Source organism: Carcharhinus amblyrhynchos, chromosome 3 (genome assembly GCF_965287045.1).
Source record: "Carcharhinus amblyrhynchos chromosome 3, sCarAmb.v2.hapA, whole genome shotgun sequence".
In the NCBI taxonomy this organism is placed as follows: Eukaryota; Metazoa; Chordata; class Chondrichthyes; order Carcharhiniformes; family Carcharhinidae; genus Carcharhinus; species Carcharhinus amblyrhynchos.
This window is the reverse complement of record NC_137326.1, coordinates 54,791,534-54,810,445: the sequence shown is the minus strand read 5'-3', so window position 1 is coordinate 54,810,445 and position 18,912 is coordinate 54,791,534.

The window sequence follows — 18,912 nt, the reverse complement described above, 5'->3', positions numbered from 1 at the left end:
AAAACAATGTTACTTTGGAGTATTCTCCACCTGCTCATTCCTTCCTTCTGCTGCTGTGCTGTGGAAAAAGAATCCGCAAAATACTTTAGACAGAACCATGCAGTGATTCAGCATAGACAGCTGCCAGAGTTTTCCAATCTCGCCTGTGGCTAGGATTTTCCAGTTCCACTGCTGCGAATGGAGATTTGGCTGAACGTCAAATTCTCCGTTCTCACTGGCAGCGGGGTGAACGAGAGCGGGGAATTGTGGCCAGCATGTTTCCTTCCACTGGGGAGCAAAGGGACGTTCATTTAATTGAGGCCTTCACCCTTGTAAAACGTCAGCGTTCGTCATGCTTGTAAAACGAGCGTGAGATGCTAGCAGACAGAATTTTATTTTATTCGGATTTGCTTTTGTCATTCCAGGTGACCTGGGCCAGAATTCTCCAGTCTTTTGTATGCCCCACTACTGCTGCCAATGAGAATGGTGAAACTGGCACTCAGCCAAATCTCCACTCACCGGAGAATTGCGGGCTAGGTCGGAGAATTCTGGCCCTGGTCTTAGCCAATTTGTTGACACACTGGTGTCTCAGTAGCATTAACAAACATTGTTTCATTTGTCCTCTCCCCTTCTTTACTGGTTACTGAGAGTTAAATCAGGTGCACACGTCCCCAGGGTAAGATACAGACACGTCCCTATCAGCACTTACTGACTGATATGCAAAGGATACCAAGCAGCGGGTGGGTAGATATTGCACTAACAAAGGTTATGCAATCAATAGGATATGGGTTGAAGGTAAGTATTTGGAGTCAGGTCTCAGAGCAGTCATAATCACATTGAATGATGATATAGGTTCAGGGGCCTAAAATGCATGATCTGCATCTCATGTACCAGTAGATCACACAGGGAGCTCAGATGTTGACTGGGTTGCCAAGAATGTGGGCTATTTCCTCAACAGATAACCTAAATTCAGCCCTGCTCCATTTCAACACCAAAATTGCACTTTGATGGAGATTATAAAAAGCTTTTACTCTTTCTTGCAGTTCCAATTACACTTGGTAGCTCACACTCCCCCATGATCCATGAACAATGGAATCCCTACAGTACAGCAGGATGCCATTTGGCCCTCTGACTCTGAACTGACTCCGAAAGAGCATCTTACCAGGCCATCCCCTCTCCATTATTCCCGTAACCTTGCTCATTTACCATGGCTAATCCACCTAATCTATGGAGTTTTGGACATTAAGGGACAACTTATCATAGTCAGTCTACCTAACCTGAACGTCTTTGGACTGTGGAAAGAAACTTGAGCTCCCGCTGAAAACGCACACAGACTTGGGGAGAATGTGCAAACTCCACACAATCACCCGAGACTGGAATCAAATCCGGGTCCCCGTCGCTGTGAGGCAGCAGTGCTAACCACTGTGCCAGCACTGTGCTGGCTGTATTGATAGAGAAATGAAGACCCTCATTGGTAAATTTTGATATTGTTTATTTTAGAGTCCAGGTGAATTTGAAGACCAGAGGCATGTAAAAATTTATTCTCCATACAAATTCAGCTTTGAGACACAGTCGGACTGGAGGCTTTTTTTGATTTATATAATTAATATATGCATGTAGTATGGTGGCACAGTGATTAGCACTGCTGCCTCACCCCACCAGGGACCCAGGCTCATAGAATGATAAAAATAAAAACCTTAGAGTGCAGAAAGAGGCCATTTGGCCCATCGAGTCTGACTGACCACAATCCCACCCAGGTCCTACCCCCATATCCCTACATATTTAGCCACTAATCCCTCTAATCTATGCATGTCAGGACACTAAGGGGCAATTTTAGCATGGCCAATCAACCTAACTCGCACATCTTGGACTGTGAGAGGAAATCGGAGCATCTGAAGGAAACCCACACAGACACGGGGAGAATGTGCAAACTCCACACAGACAGTGACCCAAGGCGGGAATCGAACCCAGGTCCCTGGAGCTGTGAAGCAGCAGTGCTAACCACTGCTACCGTGCTGCCCCTTGGGTTCAATTCCAGCCACGGTCACTGTCTGTGTGGAGTTTGCACATCTCCTCGTGTCTGCGTGGGTTTCCTCCGGGTGCTCCGGTTTCCTCTCACAGCCCAAAGATGTGCGGGTTAGGTTGATAGGCCATGCTAAATTGACCTTAGTGTCAGGAAGATTAGCAGGGTAAATATGTGGGGTACGGGAATAGGGCCTGGGTAGGATTGTGGTTGGGCAGACTCAATGGCCTGAATGGCCTCCTTCTGCACTGTAGGGATTGTGTGAAACAGATTTTGATTCATGTGGGGTTTTGGTGCATGTGGAAATTCAGATTCATGCTATGTACCGTGATGAATCCTCTTCATGTGAGATAAATGAGTATATATCAAAAGGGAGGTTCTGGGTTTGAGTGGAGGATCGCTTCGATTAAATGACAGTGTTCTGAGCTTACAGAAAATATTTTCATCTTTTATTAGCTTTTTGGAGTTGGACAAAGAAATGGGAGAGTTAAAAAATGGCAGAGGAGGATTTGGTGGAGGGGGGGAGGCACGGATAGACTGCCGTAGCACTTTACCAGTGCCTGCCATAATTTGGATCCCAATTGAGGGCCACCTCCTACTGATGTTGGCACTGATCTGACATCAGGAGGGACTGCTCCCACAGGGGAAGGCCACTGGTAAACTGAGGCTGCCTCCCAGCAGGTTGATGTGGAGATGCCGGCGTTAGACTGGGGTAAACACAGTAAGAAGTCTCACAACACCAGGTTAAAGTCCAAGAGGTTTATTTGGTAGCAAAAGCCACAAGCTTTCAGGCCTCTGACCCTTCATCAGGTGAGTGGAGAGTTCCGCTCACCTGATGACCTTGGCAGCAGAACTTCTTAGCTACTGATAAAATTCAGTGTACTAAGTATTTTGCTTTAATTTCCATTCTTCTGCCTGTAATGGGGAATTTGAAAACTATTTTAATTGATAGGATAGTGTTGGACGTTGTGTTTTGTTTAGGTCCAGTTTGAGAGTTGCTGATGTTTATGAGCAGGTTAAAGAAGGCCTCCAGGCTCTGTTTTCTCTCTGCCAAAGTGAGCGATTGCTTTGAATGCTTCCTTCAGTTTTTGAGGACAAATTTACCAACTGCTAACAAAAGAGGGAACATGTGACTAGGAAATGTGCACTTCCTGAGAATGCAATCTTTCTGGTGGGAATGGAAAAAGGCAACCAAGTGGGAAGCATTTGTAACAATGATCCTTTAACATCTCAGGCAATAAATGAACCACTTAACCTGATTTATTAATTCAAGGGATGGCGGGGGTGTGGGGGGTGGCACAGAAATGCTTTTGTTAAAAAGCTTTGGAAACTATAAGTGGGGGGTATGGTATTTTGGGAAATCATTAAAAGTGGATACTGTGTTAATAAGATAAACCTGTTTAAAAGTCTGGGCTTAGCCTCTGATTTTGAGCTTGATGGCAGGATTTAAACATGCCTGGATTGGACAAACACTTCAGTAACTTTCTAAAAATTGAGAACATTGTTGTTGCGAAGTAGAAGGTGGATAAATGTACCCTGATGAATTTTGATCAGTTTGCAGTAGCCCTTTTTGACTCAGGTGCATTTCATGGAAAGATAGACAAACACAACTTTATTGAACACCTTATCAAGGAAAACCAATATTCATCCTTTTCACAGGACTCATCAGAAAACAGTCTTAAATCACTAAGTAAACAGTCCCAAATCTACACTAGCTATCTATTTCTGACACACGCTTCAGAGGATTCACTACACTCTATTACCAGGCCCCTCTCACTATATTTGAACTGTGTCTGTGAAAAGACTGTTTCTACCCATTCAATGAGGCTGGGACAGGCTGTCCCTCAGTGTTTGAGTGTTGGCTGATGCTTCAGATCTGCAGCCATCGATTTGAGCTTCCTCTCTCATCTGGCGCTGCTTCTGGTCTTTGGGTCATCTCACCCTGGTGATCTTCTGAGCCTGGTCAGTCTGATGATGCTGACCACAGGGTAGAAGGAGCTGGAGATGCTGTGCTGTTTGGCTGCCAGTCAAAGGTGCTCCGTCAAGACACCATTGAAGAAGGTGCAAAAAGCAGAGAGAGCTGGGGCTCCGGGTTGCTCCCCTTAGCCCCCTTCTTTGCACCCTGCTTAGAGATTCTGTGGCCTGTGTCCAATACTAGCATCAGGTGGGGGCCGGAAGATTCAGTGAAATGACTACTTTCCATATTTCGAGGTCACAGAACATGGTTTTGAACCTTCAACTGTCAAAGTGTTGTCCTTGTTACGTTATGCCTCTACTGAGTGGGGTGCCACCAAGTGTGCGTAGCATTCTTCTGACAAAGTGGGTTCACTGGAGGTGTAAACAATGGTTCATTCTGAAACAATGTGGCGGTGAACATCTTGCCAGGCAGTTCCAGGTCTGTCTGGTTTTGACAGAAATTTGATTGTCCCAGGCTTGGCTGGCTGAAAACTGTCTGTTCCAGCTCTGCAGTTTGCAAATTGCAGAGTCCAGCTCGGTTCAAACTTGGCTTCCACATTTCGAATTTTTATCCGTGCTCGTGAAAAATATCAATATTTCTGTCACAGTCGAGGTCAGGGTCACCTGACTACATTGTTCATGTCAGTGTGCTAAACTGCATACCATTGATTGTATAAAAATTGCTAAACCCATATGTTTAGCACTTGTGTTGACTGGGAACAATTTCCATGGATTCATGTAGATATAACTTCTGCACAGTCACTTCCATTGAAACTGTGGAGTGTACTTGCTGGCAGACAGCTCCACGTATCTGGATAGCTCTGGGGACAACAGGGAAGACTTGCAGATTTTCCAGGACTGTGGGGATAAGGGTAGGGGGAGGGAGAATGTCCTTTACCTGCAGTCGATGAGGGAACGACAGAGGCAAATAACATGGCAAGTGTGATCACAAGAGATCACAGCCAGGTGCCCTACCCAGGATATTTGATTTGATTTATTATTGTTACATGTATTAGTGTTTCTTGCATGCTTTACAGGCAAAGCATACCACACATAGAGAAGGAAAGGAGAGAGTGCAGACTGTAATGTTACAGTCATAGCTAGGGTGTGGAGAAAGATCAACTTAATGCGAGGAAGATCCATTCAAAAGTCTGATGGTAGCAGGGAAGAACTTGTTCTGGAGTTGGTTGGTGCATGTCCTCAGACTTTTGTATCTTTTTCACATTAGATGATGGTGAAAGGGAGTATGTCCGGGGTGCATGGGGTTCTTGATTATGCTAGCTGCTTTTCCGAGGCAGTTCGAAGTGCCAGTATCAATGGATGGGAGGCTGGTTTGCGTGATGGACTGGGCTTTGTTCATGATCCTTTGTAGATTCTTGTGGTCTTAGACAGAGCAGGAGCCATAACAAGCTGTGTGATACAACCACAAAGAATGCTTTCTGAGTGCATTGCTGTGAAGTCTGTGGGGTCTGTCTTGGTTGCATTTGTCATTGATTGTGCAGTTTTGTGTTTGACCACAGTTTTTGTCAGTTAAACCATATTTATCTCATGTTAATTTGGAATTTTAGATACAAGATAGATATTGTAATTGTCTTACTTTCTGAATTTGTACAGTAAAGTTTCTTTTGTTTGTTTAAAACTATGCAATTTTGCAGCTTTATTCTTTTATTAACTACTTGGGATTTCAAACATCATCTACTTTAAATAAAAGGTTACTGATCCCTAATTGGATTGTAACAAAACAAAGAATAATAAGTGTATCCAGTATGGCAACAACTTAATGTTGACTGCTTTCTTTGTATTAGCCAATAAACTTCCCATACTTCCAAATGCAATGGTGCAACAATTTGACCAAATGTATTTTTGAAGTAAAACTTTTATTCTTGAAGTAAGTGAATAAAAGCAAATCGTCAAAATTTGGGAGAGTTGGGGATTTTCAAATTAGGATACAGAGCATGTCAATTTTCTGACACTAAGCCAAGTTTTCCCATCAATTCTATTGCATCACTCTCTGGCCAGTTTGATCGCTAGGATATAAAAACACAGCTGGATGAGGGAACGTGACTGAGTTTGACCTCCTGAGTGGCTTGCATTTCTCCTTTTAAAGCTTGGTTTGAGTGCGTACTTGCTGGAACTAAGGCAAATGTGGAAATCGGGAGACATAGCCAAAAAAAGAATTGTCAGTAATGTGACAGACTTTTGTAGCCTGGTGATGGATGTCTTCATCAACCGCAATCCGTGAGTAACCTCATGGATCCAGTGTGTGGCTTACGTATGACATCAGTGTTACGTTTGTTTTGGCTCAGTCCGCATTTCCAGCTCATTAGGTTTACTCCAGTACTGTATGGCCCAGGATGTTGACAGAAGAAAACTTCAGCTGGACTGTGATCCCCTCCACAATAAATGACGATCCTTATATTGTTAATGCTTATAAAATGTTTCGGGGCTCTTGGAACACAAAATAGTAGCGATGTGTCCTTTTTATTCAATGTGTATGCACCAATAGCAAGGCTTGTATTTACTTCTCACTCAGAATTGCCCTTGAGAAGATAATGGTGAGTTGTTTCCTTGAACCTCTGCAGCCCATGTGGGAATGGTTCTGTGAGCTAAGGAGTTCCAGAATTTTTTGACCCATTGACAATAAGGAAATAGCGATAAATTTCCAAGTGAGGCTGTGTGGAAGTTGGAGGGAACTGGAAGCTGTGCTGGTCCCATCAGACCTGCAAGCCTTGCCCTTCTCAGTATGAGAGGTCATGCGTATGCTGTTGAAAAAGCCTTGGTGAGTTGCTGCAGTGCATCTTGTAGATGGTACATACTGTAGCTGCTGTGCAGTGGAAGTGGAGGGAGAGGATTCAAGCTAATGAATGTTTCAGATGGGATGCTCATGAAGCAGGTTGTTTTGTTAGGGATGGTGTTGGACTTATTGAGTGTTAATGGAACTGTACTGTCCCAGACAAGCGCGGTGTAGTCCATCACACCCCTGTACGTTGTCCTCTAGATAGTCGACAGGCTTTGGGGAGTCAGGTGGTGAATCACTTAATGCTGGAATGCCAGCCAATGACTGTTCCTTCAGCCACAATGTTTATGTGATTGGTCCAGTTGTGTTTCTGGTTGACGGTGAGGTATTTTGCGTTGGTAATGACATTGAATGTCAAGGGCAGATGACTAGATGCCATTGGTAGAGCTGGTCATTAGCATCATAGACTCCTTACAGTGCAGACGGAAGTTATTCGGCCCACTGAGTCAGTACCAAAGAGTATCTTAAACATCTTATCCCCATAACCCTACACATTTACCATGGCTAATCCATTCACAGGCACTAAGGGGCAATTTAGCATGGCCAATCTGCCTAACCAGCACATCTTTGGACTGTAAAAGGAAACGAGAGCACGCACAGGAAACCCACACAGACATGGGGAGAATATACAAACTCCACCTAAGGCTAGAATTGAACTCAAGTCCCTGCTGTTGTGAGGCAATAGTGCTAAGCACCGTGCCCCCTGCCACCTGGTACTAGTGTGACTAGAATGTTGTTTGTCAACACAAACGTGAATGTTTTCTACATATTGGGCTGAAAAATACTCAACCCAATTGGAGGCCAACTTACTCTCCTCACCACCCTCCACCACCCGCCCCCCCTCCCCCCGCCCCCTCCTGTCGGCTAGCGTTCCTGCTTTCCACATTTGCCTTAGTTCCAGCAAGTGCGCACTCAAACCGAGCCCTGCAGAGTTATTGAGTGTCAATTGGGACTTCGAGCCAAAAAAAAACCTTAGTTCCTTACAGCAAGTAGGTCCAGGGTGTTGGGTTGGGAGGGTTTGAGTAGGTAAGGGACTTTTAAAGATGGGGAAGGTTGGTTTGGAAGGAAATGGGGTTTTCCCCACTGATGATAAATATATGTAGATTGTGAAGGGGACAGAATGTTATAATATGTTCCGCACATTAGGCATGAAGGATATATAGAGGCAGTGAAGTGGCATTGGCAATCTGAGGGAGCATGGGCTGGCATGGGGTGAGGGGAGAGTTGCTGATGGAGAACAGGATGGGATTAGGGCGAGCTTCAAACACTTTTAGGTCGGGGTTACTGAATTGGAGAACCAAAGCAGGTCTCCTAATTTGCTGCTTCCTTAGCCACACTCCCCACACACGCCGATACGGCTTATTGTGAACCCTACCCTGGGGTGAAAACATAGAAATGGTATGTGAAGTCACATAGGGTCACTTGTTGCTTCACGTCGTTTGTGTACGCTTAAACTGGACCAGCAGATGGGCAACACGACAGCTCAGTGGCTATCACTGTTAGCTGTGCAGATACATGGATTTGGGCCAGTGTCTGTGGGAGTTTGCGCATTCTCCCCGTGCTTGCGTGGGTTTTCTCTGGGTGCTCCGGTTTCCTCCCACACCCCAAAGATGTGCTCTTGGGCTGATTGGTGTAACAAATTGTTCCTAAATTATTCTCCCCTCAATCTGGTTTCCAATGGGGGTACCATAAGCACAGACATGGGTCAAGGGTGAAAGAGGAAAAACACATTGTTAAAATGGCGGCGCGGGCTGGTTGGGCCGAAGGGCCTGTTTCCCGTGCTGTGTTGTTCTTTGTGCTTTGTGCTATTTGAAAGCTGTGTATGTGTGTGGATCAGGCTTTCTTGAGCCCAGAGGAAATTTCAGCCATATTTATAAGTAAGGTTCATTGTTCTCAGTGCATTTAAAGATACTTCTTGGAGCGATGTTGTGTATTACATCTGGCATGAATCAATGCAGCAATTTTCTACTGATTCTCTTCCAACAAGTGCAGTTGGAACAGTACTGTGATTATTTATTTTTCTGGTATTTTAATGTAGTAATGAGATGGAAAGTGATTACAGGGCTTTGTGCCACTGTCATACAATTGCATAATTATTTGAAGATACTTACTTTGAAGGAGCCTATTGAACTCCATTGGAACCCCCAGTGGTAATGGTATAATGGGGGTGGAGAAGGGTATACCATTGCTTGAGAAAAAGAGACATTATTGTTGGGGCTGGGGGAATTTTCATTCCTATTTTCGGGGGGCAGGAAAAGCAGTGAGGAATCCTCTGGGAGTCTCCCTAAGTGGCTTTTATGCCAGTGGGATTTCTTTGATCAATTGTTCCCCCACCACCTTGTCAATGTCACAATGGGCATCCTGACTTTAAAATTTGGGATCACAATTTGCATGTATTTAAATATAATTATCAGGTTTTTACACCTAAGCCCTCCCAAGTTAAACTGTCCATTTAAATCAGCCCGAGGGTACGTCAACATGAATCCTGACAGGTTCCCCATGATGTATACTTGCAAACAGAACTTGCTAGAGATACACAGATGAGTACAGTGCCCAGGAGAGAGAAGGTCATGCTGGGCAGTGCCCTGCGGGGAGCCCATAAACTGTACTGAGCAGTTTATGGGTTTCATTTAAAAACTCTTGGAATCATGGAATGTGATTCCTGAAACTCATGAGAAAGGTTTCAAGGCATTTTTCTTTCATAGACGTTGGAATGCCTGTGAGAGGGATTCAGGGCTCTGCTGGCTCTCTGGCAATGCTGGTAGGCTTCTTTCTGAGAATGTTACAATGTTGTCTATAACAAATTCTTACAAACAAAATAAATTGGGCAGCACCTATATATACTGTTTATACCCCTGTGTCTATACCTTGATATAACAACTGGATTTTACTCGTCCTTGGAGAAATTGAGCGGCTTCACTTTCTCTCAATTTTTTTGTCTCAAGTAGACTTTGATTGGTAGCGGTGTTGCCATGGAGAATGCATCACTTGATGGTGACTGACAGTTAACTGCCAAGCATTGTCTGAGGTTTAAAGGCACGATGTGGAAATGCCGGCGTTGGACTGGGGTAAACATAGTAAGAAGTCTCACAATACCAGGTTATAGTCCAACAGGTTTATTTGGCAGCAAAAGTCATTAGCTTTCTGAGCACTTGCTGCTCCTTTGTCAAGTGAGTAGGAGTTCTGTTCACAAACAGGACATATAAAGACACAAACTCAATTTACAAACTAATGATTGGAATGCAAGTCTCAAAAGTACGGACAATGTGAGTGGAGAGAGCATTAAGCACAGTTTAAAGAAATGTGTATTGTCTCCAGATAGGACAGTTAGTGAGATTTTACAAGCCCAGGCAAGTCTTGGGGATTACAGATAGTGCGACATGAACCCAAGATCCCGGTTGAGGCCATCCTCATGTGTGCGGAACTTGGCTATCAGTCTCTGCTTGGCAACTCTGCGCTGTCTTGTGTTGTGTACTGCCTCAGTACACAACGCTGACAACTGCCAGTCTCCAGATGCAATTTTACAACCCATCCGCTTCATTCTGGACCACAATGTCTTTACCTTTAACAACCAGTTCTTCATCCAGACACACAGAACAGCCATGGGACCAAATTTGCACCTCAATATGCCAATACCTTCATGCGAACAGATTCGAACAAGACCTCTTCACCGCACAGGACTTCAACCAATGTTATTCACTAGATACATTGACGACATTTTCTTCCTTTGGACTCATGGCGAACAATCATTGAAATAACTATATGATGACATCAGGAAGTTCCATCCCACCGTCAAACTCACCATGTACTATTCTCCAGAATCGGTTGCATTCTTGAGCATATGCAGTTCCATCAAGGACGGTCACCTCAGCACTTCACTGTACTGCAAGCCCACTGATAACCTCACAATGCTCCACTTTTCCAGCTTCCTCCCTAAACACATTAAAGAAGCCATCCCCTGTGGACAAGCCCTGCTCAGGTGAGGAGGATTGCAACAGACACCTCCAGGCACTGAAAGATGCCCTCAGCTGGACAGGATATGGCGCTCGATTCATCGATTGATAGTTCCGACGCGTCACAGCAAAAAACCGTACTGACCTTCTCAAAAGACAAACACGGGACACAGCGGACAGAGTATATCGTCCAGTACTTCCCCAGAGCGGAGAAGCTACAACATCTTCTCCGGAGCCTTCAACATATCATTGATGAAGCCGAACATCTCGCCAAGGCCATCCCCACACCCCACTTCTTGCCTTTAAACAACCGTACAACCTCAAACAGACCATTGTCCACATTATTTTATAAATTGAGTTTGTGTCTTTATATGCCCTATTTGTGAACAGAAGGAGCAGCGTTCCGAAAGCTAGTGGCTTTTGCTACCAAATAAACCTGTTAGACTTTAACCTGGTGTTGTGAGACTTCTTACCGTGTCTAAAGGCACTCCAGTGTAAAAGAATAATAAGGGAACTCAATGCCAGTATGAGAATGACACTTTGATGATTAACACATGACTCATAGGGTGGAATTTTCCCATCCCACCCACCTTGGGAATTGTAACGAGTGGGTTGGACCATTCAAAGGCCATTGACCTCGAGTGGGAATTTCTGGCCTTGGGGCGAGTGCGGCTGGAAAATCCTACCCGTAGAATCTGGAATTCCACCCATCCTAAGGCCAATGATGCCATTGGTGCAGACTTTGGAACAGGTAAACATCAAATTGAAGGGAAGGTGGAAAGGTCAAGGGGAGAGGGAGGGGGGTTGCATACAAGGCCGCAGCTGGAGAACAGCAAATTCTTGGAGGATTGTAGCAGCAGAGGAGGTTGGGAAGGGCAAAGGGATTTAAACATATGGATGAGAAATCCCATTTTAAGATGTTGGGGAGGCAGGAATCCAACATAGGTCAGTGAATACAGAGGTGAAGGGAGAGGACCTTGATGTGGGATAGAAAACAGGCTTATCTAGGCTGATTTTTACATGCAGAGTGTTCTAATATGTATACAACATTAGCTTAGATAAATAAAACTGATGGGCTAATTGTATTATTGTCATGGGCTCACAAATGTATTGCATATACGATTAACTTACAGTCCCAAAAATGTCAATTGATTCAATGGACCATGTTTTATGTCCTCAATAAAAGAAGTATAATGATTAATTTTTGGAGCAGACTTATAGTGGCTGCATCTACCATCATGTAATGACATACAAGGCGTTCATTATCACTGAGGAGCCTTTCTCCACTGATACTTCACAACATCAGGCTTTTGACACAATTCAGCTCAGCTTGTCTTCCAGTGGAAGAAAACCTAAGTGCAAACTATGTTATTTATGGCACTGGGAGCAAAGTTTATGCAACAGCCCAGCCCTGCCAAATCTGAATGCTGCTGTGTAGCTCTGAGAGAATTCAGTGCAAGTGCTTTAACATTTGTTTCAGTTTTTGAAGACTCCTTTTTGTAAACCATTAACAATGGCTTCTGCCTGATACTTGACTGAATGGACTTCCCTCATGTAAACCTCTGCCTCCCAATTCCCCAGTAATGTCTGGTCCCTGGAATGCAGTGTTTATCATTTAGGCTTTATTGGTTTCTCTCGTTGTTAAATTATCAGTTGAAATATGAGTTGGATCACGAACGTTTCATCTGGAATTTCAGGCACTGCAGAAACTCACCAGGAAAATAACAAATTGTTTTGGGCATCCCATAGAAAAGCAAAATGACCTGAAGTTTTATTGTTGTTTGAAGGCTTGGTGCCAGAACAACAAGGCAAGAACATTCCAGACGTTAGCAATAAGTGTCTGGTTTATCAAAGCAACCTTTTGTTTTGCTTCACAGCAATCTAAACGGGTCTGTGCAAACAGTAAGACATTGATTTCATTTGGATCATATTCCAAGTCTCTTTAAAAATACAGAGCAAGAATAACTGGAAAGCAATGGCAGCATCTCCAGAGCTTGAACTCCAATGTGAAACCTGCTTACCTATGGCACTGTTTTAGATTTTAAATGGAGAAGACAAAGGGGGATCTACCATTCCTGCCGAAAGCAACCTGCCCCGCAGTGGGTTCCCCAAGATCTGGAAGATCCTGCTGGCGGCCAATAGCTATCACCTCCGTTAACAGAAAACATGCCATGGCAGGTTTGGGAAGTTGGGGGGGGGTTAGAAAATCCCAGCCAAAGTGGAAAGTCAAGGTTCAAAAGACACCATTTAGGTACAATACAGATTAGATGGTGCTAGCACTTGTGTAAAAGCATGACAATATTCTTTAGAAATAAGAAACTTTTGCCGCCTTAGCTCAATTATACAATGAAATGCTGTATAATTTCTTTTAATGCCCAATGAACAAATTAGCACTGGCAAAGTTAGGAATTGCCCTTCTCATTTCCAACTGACATTGCAGTTAGGTGCCTGCTGTGAGCTGTTATTTCTTTCTTTGCTCAGTTAGGCAATGTCACAGTCGATCACACTTCATGTCCACCGACCCAGAACCTGTTACTTGTCACCATCAGTGTTGCCGGCATAATCAAAGCTATATGTAAAGCACTGTGTCTGAATAGCTCACTGAGAATGATATATTCATTGTGGCCCAATTAATTGTGAGACTTGGCTCACGGCAGTTTTAAAGTTACCAGTATAATTGCCAGGTAAATGGAGATGCTGCCGTGATAGCGTGCTATTAAGGTCTTAAATTGAAAATGGTCATTTATCAGAAAATGGGTGTTTGCTTTGCTGTCTAATTTTTCTATCCATATCTCCTGGAGGTTTAAACTCTTTGTAATATCCAAACCATGTCAGTTGTTGGGGGTTTTAACAAAAAGAAAAGAATGTGATTTGCACACTTCAGGCCCGATTTTACCATCACATTGCGCCCATTTTCAGGCACAAAAACTTGGTAAAATTGGGCATGAGGTGAGCAGCGCGATCCACGCCCAGCTCCGTGGCCACTCCCCCTTTATCAAAGGCTGAAAATGGCCACCGTCTGCACTGTGACCGCAACGGTGTTCTCTTCTAATTCACAGGTTTTAAGTCGGCCCGTGTTGTTGTCCAACGTGGGGCATACACGCGATGGGTCGTACTTGGGCTGCTTTTGGTTGTTCGAGATTGGCCTAGTGCTTCATATCGTTAGTGTGTGCTTAAATTGGACCAGATACTGGGCAAGACGACAGCTCAGTGACTATCACTGCTAGCTGTGCAGACACATGGATTTGGGCCAGTGTCTGTGGGAGTTTGCGCATTCTCCCCGTGCTTGCGTGGGTTTTCTCCAGGTGCTCCGGTTTCCTCCCACGCCCCAAAGATGTGCTCTTAGGCTGATTGGAAGTAATAAATTGTCCCTAAATTAGTTTCCCTCAATGTGGATTGCCATAAACAATAGATAAGGGTCATGGGTGGAGGGGGGGGACTGGTAATGTTAAAATGGCGGCGCGGGCTCGTTGGGCCGAAGGGCCTGTTTCCCAGGCTGTTTTTGTTCTTTGTTCTTTGACTGCAATTTAAATGCATTTGAATGTATTTAAATTGAATTAATGGGCTTGATGCCCAACTTTACCACTGTGTTTGCCTGTCCAGATTCAGCATGAAACAGACATGGTCTGCAAAAGTCTGATTCGGGTGCTCCAGCTTCTGAGGAGGTAAATTCAGAGCTTTCGGCGGCTCTCTGACTCAGACCAGTGGTGAGGGAGGGAGGGAAGTCAGATCGCTCTCTTGTGGGGGGAAAAGAGATCGGATGGCTCTCTGATGGGGGGAGTGGGGTGGCAGGGAGGGTCCACTGCCACTCTGCGTGCGATCGGTGGGGTGGGGGGGTGGTGAAGGAGGGCAGTGGGCTATGGTTGCTCTGGATGGTGGGGGAATAAGGGGGTTAGTTATGTTGTGGGGGTAGGGCAACGTCTGTGGGAGCCAGGGGGGTGGCATTATCCAGCCCAGGAATGATAGAACCATAGAACCCTACAGTGCAGAAAGAGTTCCTTTGGCCCATCAAGTCTGCAACAACCACAATCCCACCCAAGCCCTTCTCCCATATCCCTACATATTATTACCCACTAATCCCTCTCGCCTAAGCATCTTAGGACACTAAGGGGCAATTTTTGCATGGCCAGTTGACCTATCCTGCACATCTTTGGACTGTGGGAGGAAACCAGAGCACCCGGAGGAAACCTACGGAGACACGAAGAGAATGTGCAAACTCCACACAGACAGTGACCCAAGCCGGGAATCGAACCCAGGTCCCTGGAGCTGTGAAGTAGCAGTGCTAACCACTGTGCTACCATGCTGCCCCAATGATGTGGCAGGGGAGTGTTTTTCTATGTTTGTTTACTGCACATGCACAGTTGAAGGCCCCGATCGGAGCTGCAGCATTTCAAACACGATAAGCCCCACCCACATGCGTCTACAGTGCGATTTGGAATCGCTGATGTTTTTTCAGGCAGAGTGCGTGTGGGGGCACCGGAGATCGGGTCTAAAAGTCAAATCTGAAACACTCCCAGATTCAAGTCCACCCAGCACTTAGAATCAAAATGGTAAAATCGGGCCCATCGATTCAAAGTAAAAACGATAAGTTTTATTGAAAGAAATGTTTTCTGCAGAGTACAAACTGAAAGTAAACTAGCAGCCAGTGCAAACACCCTAATGACATCACCTTCAAATCATGCGTTTAGCTCTTTAAGCAACTCTTTTAAATAAAAATGTTTTTGTTGGTTTGGAATTCCTAGATCTTCAGGGTTACCTGATTTTTGTGAATACTCTAATTGTGTGAGTCTCGGCAGCGGGTCAAATGACCCATCATTTGTTATTGCCCCACTTAGAGACATTTTATTTTAAAAACACTGCGGATTCTGGAAATCTGAAATAAAAACAGAAAATGCTGGACAAATTCAACAGGTCTGGCAGCATTTATGGAGAGAGAAACAGAATTGATATTTTCAGTCTTTATGACCCTTGTACAGAGCTGCAGAGAGGGAGAAGTGTGGTGGATTACACACTGTTGAAGAGGGGAGTTATTTTAGATAAGTTGGCAATGTATTTTCTCAATTCATTCTTGAGGTGTGGGTATCACTGGCAAGCCCACATTTACTGCCCATACTGTGTGGGAGACACTAGCAGCCTAGAGAATTCTGTCCCGGGCCTGTTAATTATATGGGAATGTCGATTTCTGGCATGGAGTTGATGATGCCAAAAAGGTTCCCTTGGGAGATGCACGGCGGCCACAGTGCCCAGCATGAATCCTGCAAAACAGCTGCCGCTGATGTCTCCCGGTTCGCTGCCCTGCTAGAGCAGCACAACAGCCTGGGAGAATTGCCCTCCTGCTTTCAGGACCTAATCCCACTTCCTATCTCGATCATTGGTACCAATGTGGACCGTGACCTCTGATTGTTCATCCTCCCCCAGATGGATGTCCTGCATTTGCTCCACATGCCTCCCTTGTTCCATCAAAGGGAGTCGACGCACAAACCTTAACATCACTGAAATGCATATCTGACCCTCTTTTTAGGATTTAATCTTCTTCTCTCTGGGGCAATGTTCAAATGAAGTATAGACTAATGGAATTGAATATCTTGTCCCTAAGCTCTAAGGATTAGAAGGGAAATTATTCTACAAGTCGTCTAACTCTCAGTGACCATGGATAATAGCAACTACAGCATCAAACTGGTGGCACAGTTGCACAGTGGTTAGCAGTTCTGCCACAAAGCACCAGGAACCCGGGTTCAATTCCAGCCTCGGGTCACTGTCTATGTGGTGTGTGCACGTTCTCTCCGTGTCTGTGTGGGTTTCCTCCAGGTGGTCCGGTTTCCTCCCACAGCGCAAAGATGTGTAAGTTAGGTGGATTGGCCATGCTAAATTGCCCCTTAGTATGCAAAGATGTGCAGGTTAGTTGGATTAGCAGAGCAAGTACACATGGGATTACGTGGATCAGGCCTGGATAAAATGTTCTGTCAGAGAGTGGGCACAGACCTGACGCGCCAAATGACCTTCTTCTGCACTGCGGGGATTCTATGAAACTGAACAAAGAGCAAAGAACAGTACAGCACAGGAAACAGGCCCTTCGACCCTCCAAGCCTGTGCCGCTCATTGGTCCAACTAGACCATTCATTTGTATCCCTCCATTCCCAGTCTGCTCAAGTGCGAGGTGGTCCACTTTGGTAGGAAGAATGGTAGGAAGGACTATTACTTACGTGGCGAAAAACTGCAGCAGGCGACGGTGCAGAGGGACCTCGGGGTCCTTGTGCATGAGTCGCAAAAACCCAGCTTGCAGGTGCAGCAGGTGGTCAGGAAGGCGAATGGGATGCTGGCCTTCATAGCGAGGGGGACTGAATATAAAAGTAGGGAGGTCTTGCTGCAGCTGTGTAGGGCATTGGTGAGGCCGCAGCTGGAGTACTGTGTGCAGTTTTGGGCGCCGCACTTACGCAAAGATATTTTGGCCTTGGAGGGAGTGCAGAGGAGGTTTACTAGGCTGATACCGGAGTTGAGGGGGTTGAGCTATGAGGAGAGGCTGAATAAACTAGGCTTGTACTCGTTAGAGTTTAGAAGAATGAGGGGAGATCTCATTGAGACATATAAGATGATGAATGGGATGGATAGGATAGAGGTGGAGAGACTCTTCCCGCTCAGAAAGGACAGTAGGACTAGGGGGCACAGCCTCAAGATAAAGGGGGGGCGGTTTAGAACGGAGTTGAGGAGGAACTTCTTCACTCAAAGGGTGGTGAATCTCTGGAATTCTCTGCCCGTTGAAGTGGTGGAGGCTGCCTCGCTAAATATTTTTAAGATGCGGGTTGATGGGTTTTTGATAAGAGAGGGGATTAAGGGTTATGGGGAGAGGGCGGGAAAGTGGAACTGAGCAGCGACAGATCAGCCATGATCTTATTGAATGGTGGGGCAGGCTCGAAGGGCTAGATGGCCTACTCCTGCTCCTATTTCTTATGTTCTTATGTAAGTGTTAAACGATGCCAGCATGTCTGCCTCCACCACCCTACCTGGTAGTGCATTCCAGGCTCCCACCACCCTCTGATATCGGAGTTATACCTCGCCCCTCTCACCTTGAGCCCGTGACCCCTCGTGATCATCACCTCCGACCTGGGAATAAGCTTCCCACAGTTCACCCTATCGATACCCTTCATAATTTTGTACACCTCTATTAAGTCTCCCTCATTGTCCGTCTTTCCAGGGAGAACAACCCTAGTTTACCCAATCTCTCCTCATGCTTACCTTCCAGCATTTATTTTAATCTCTCTCTAACATGGAAATATAAATGTCGCAGTATTGCAATAACTGATGGTTGTTTAGTCTGCTAGTTAGAGCCTTTTGTGGAACCCAATAGAGGGAATTTCACTCTGCATCCACAATGCTGGGAATCAGACAGAATTTCCTCATCCCTTCACTGCAGTGAACTTAGAAATTATATTGCCAGTAACAAAATTTATTTAACAATCAAATAATTAGCAAATCTCCTGTGGACCCATGCTTTACAAGGGGCAACAGTAACCAGCTAAATGTTTTGACTTTTTAACATTTCTCATAAATACTAGCCATTGAAAGAGGTATCTTTCCACTAGTGTCTCATTTTCCATTAACGATCCGTCATTATATTCATAGGATCACAGAATTGGTATGCTGCAGAAGGAGGCCACTCAGCCCATCGTGTCTCCAGATGAGCATCATGACTCAGTGCCATCCCCCTGCCTTTTCCATTCAACTTGATGCAGTTGGATTGGTGCTCTGGAAAGCAACTGAGATATGTAACGTGAAATATAAACAGCCCTCGTGAACTGAAGACATGGTGCTGCTTTTCTTACAATCTGTCAACTTCATTCGCTTAAGATCAAGCATGCAGCTAGTCCCGTGTATACTTTGGCAGCTTTGAGAACTGAATGATCGGGTTACTGCAATAAAATGTAAAGAATATTGCCCTTCAGGTTTTGCTGGCACGGAAGTCTAGAACAATCTTCAGCAATGCGAATACTTGTGCGTAAATTAATACCAGTAAGGAATTCCAAAAGCAAGGAAGAGAAATGAAAACAGACAATGCAGTGACCTGTGGCTCTTGGAAAAGTACATCCTTAATGATGAAAATAAATCTTAATCTTAGCTCTGTAGCCAAGGGCTCAGTGTCTCCCATTAGTATTCATTGGTGAAAAATAAAACATGAAGAAGCTTTGAAATTATGTGGTGCGGAATTC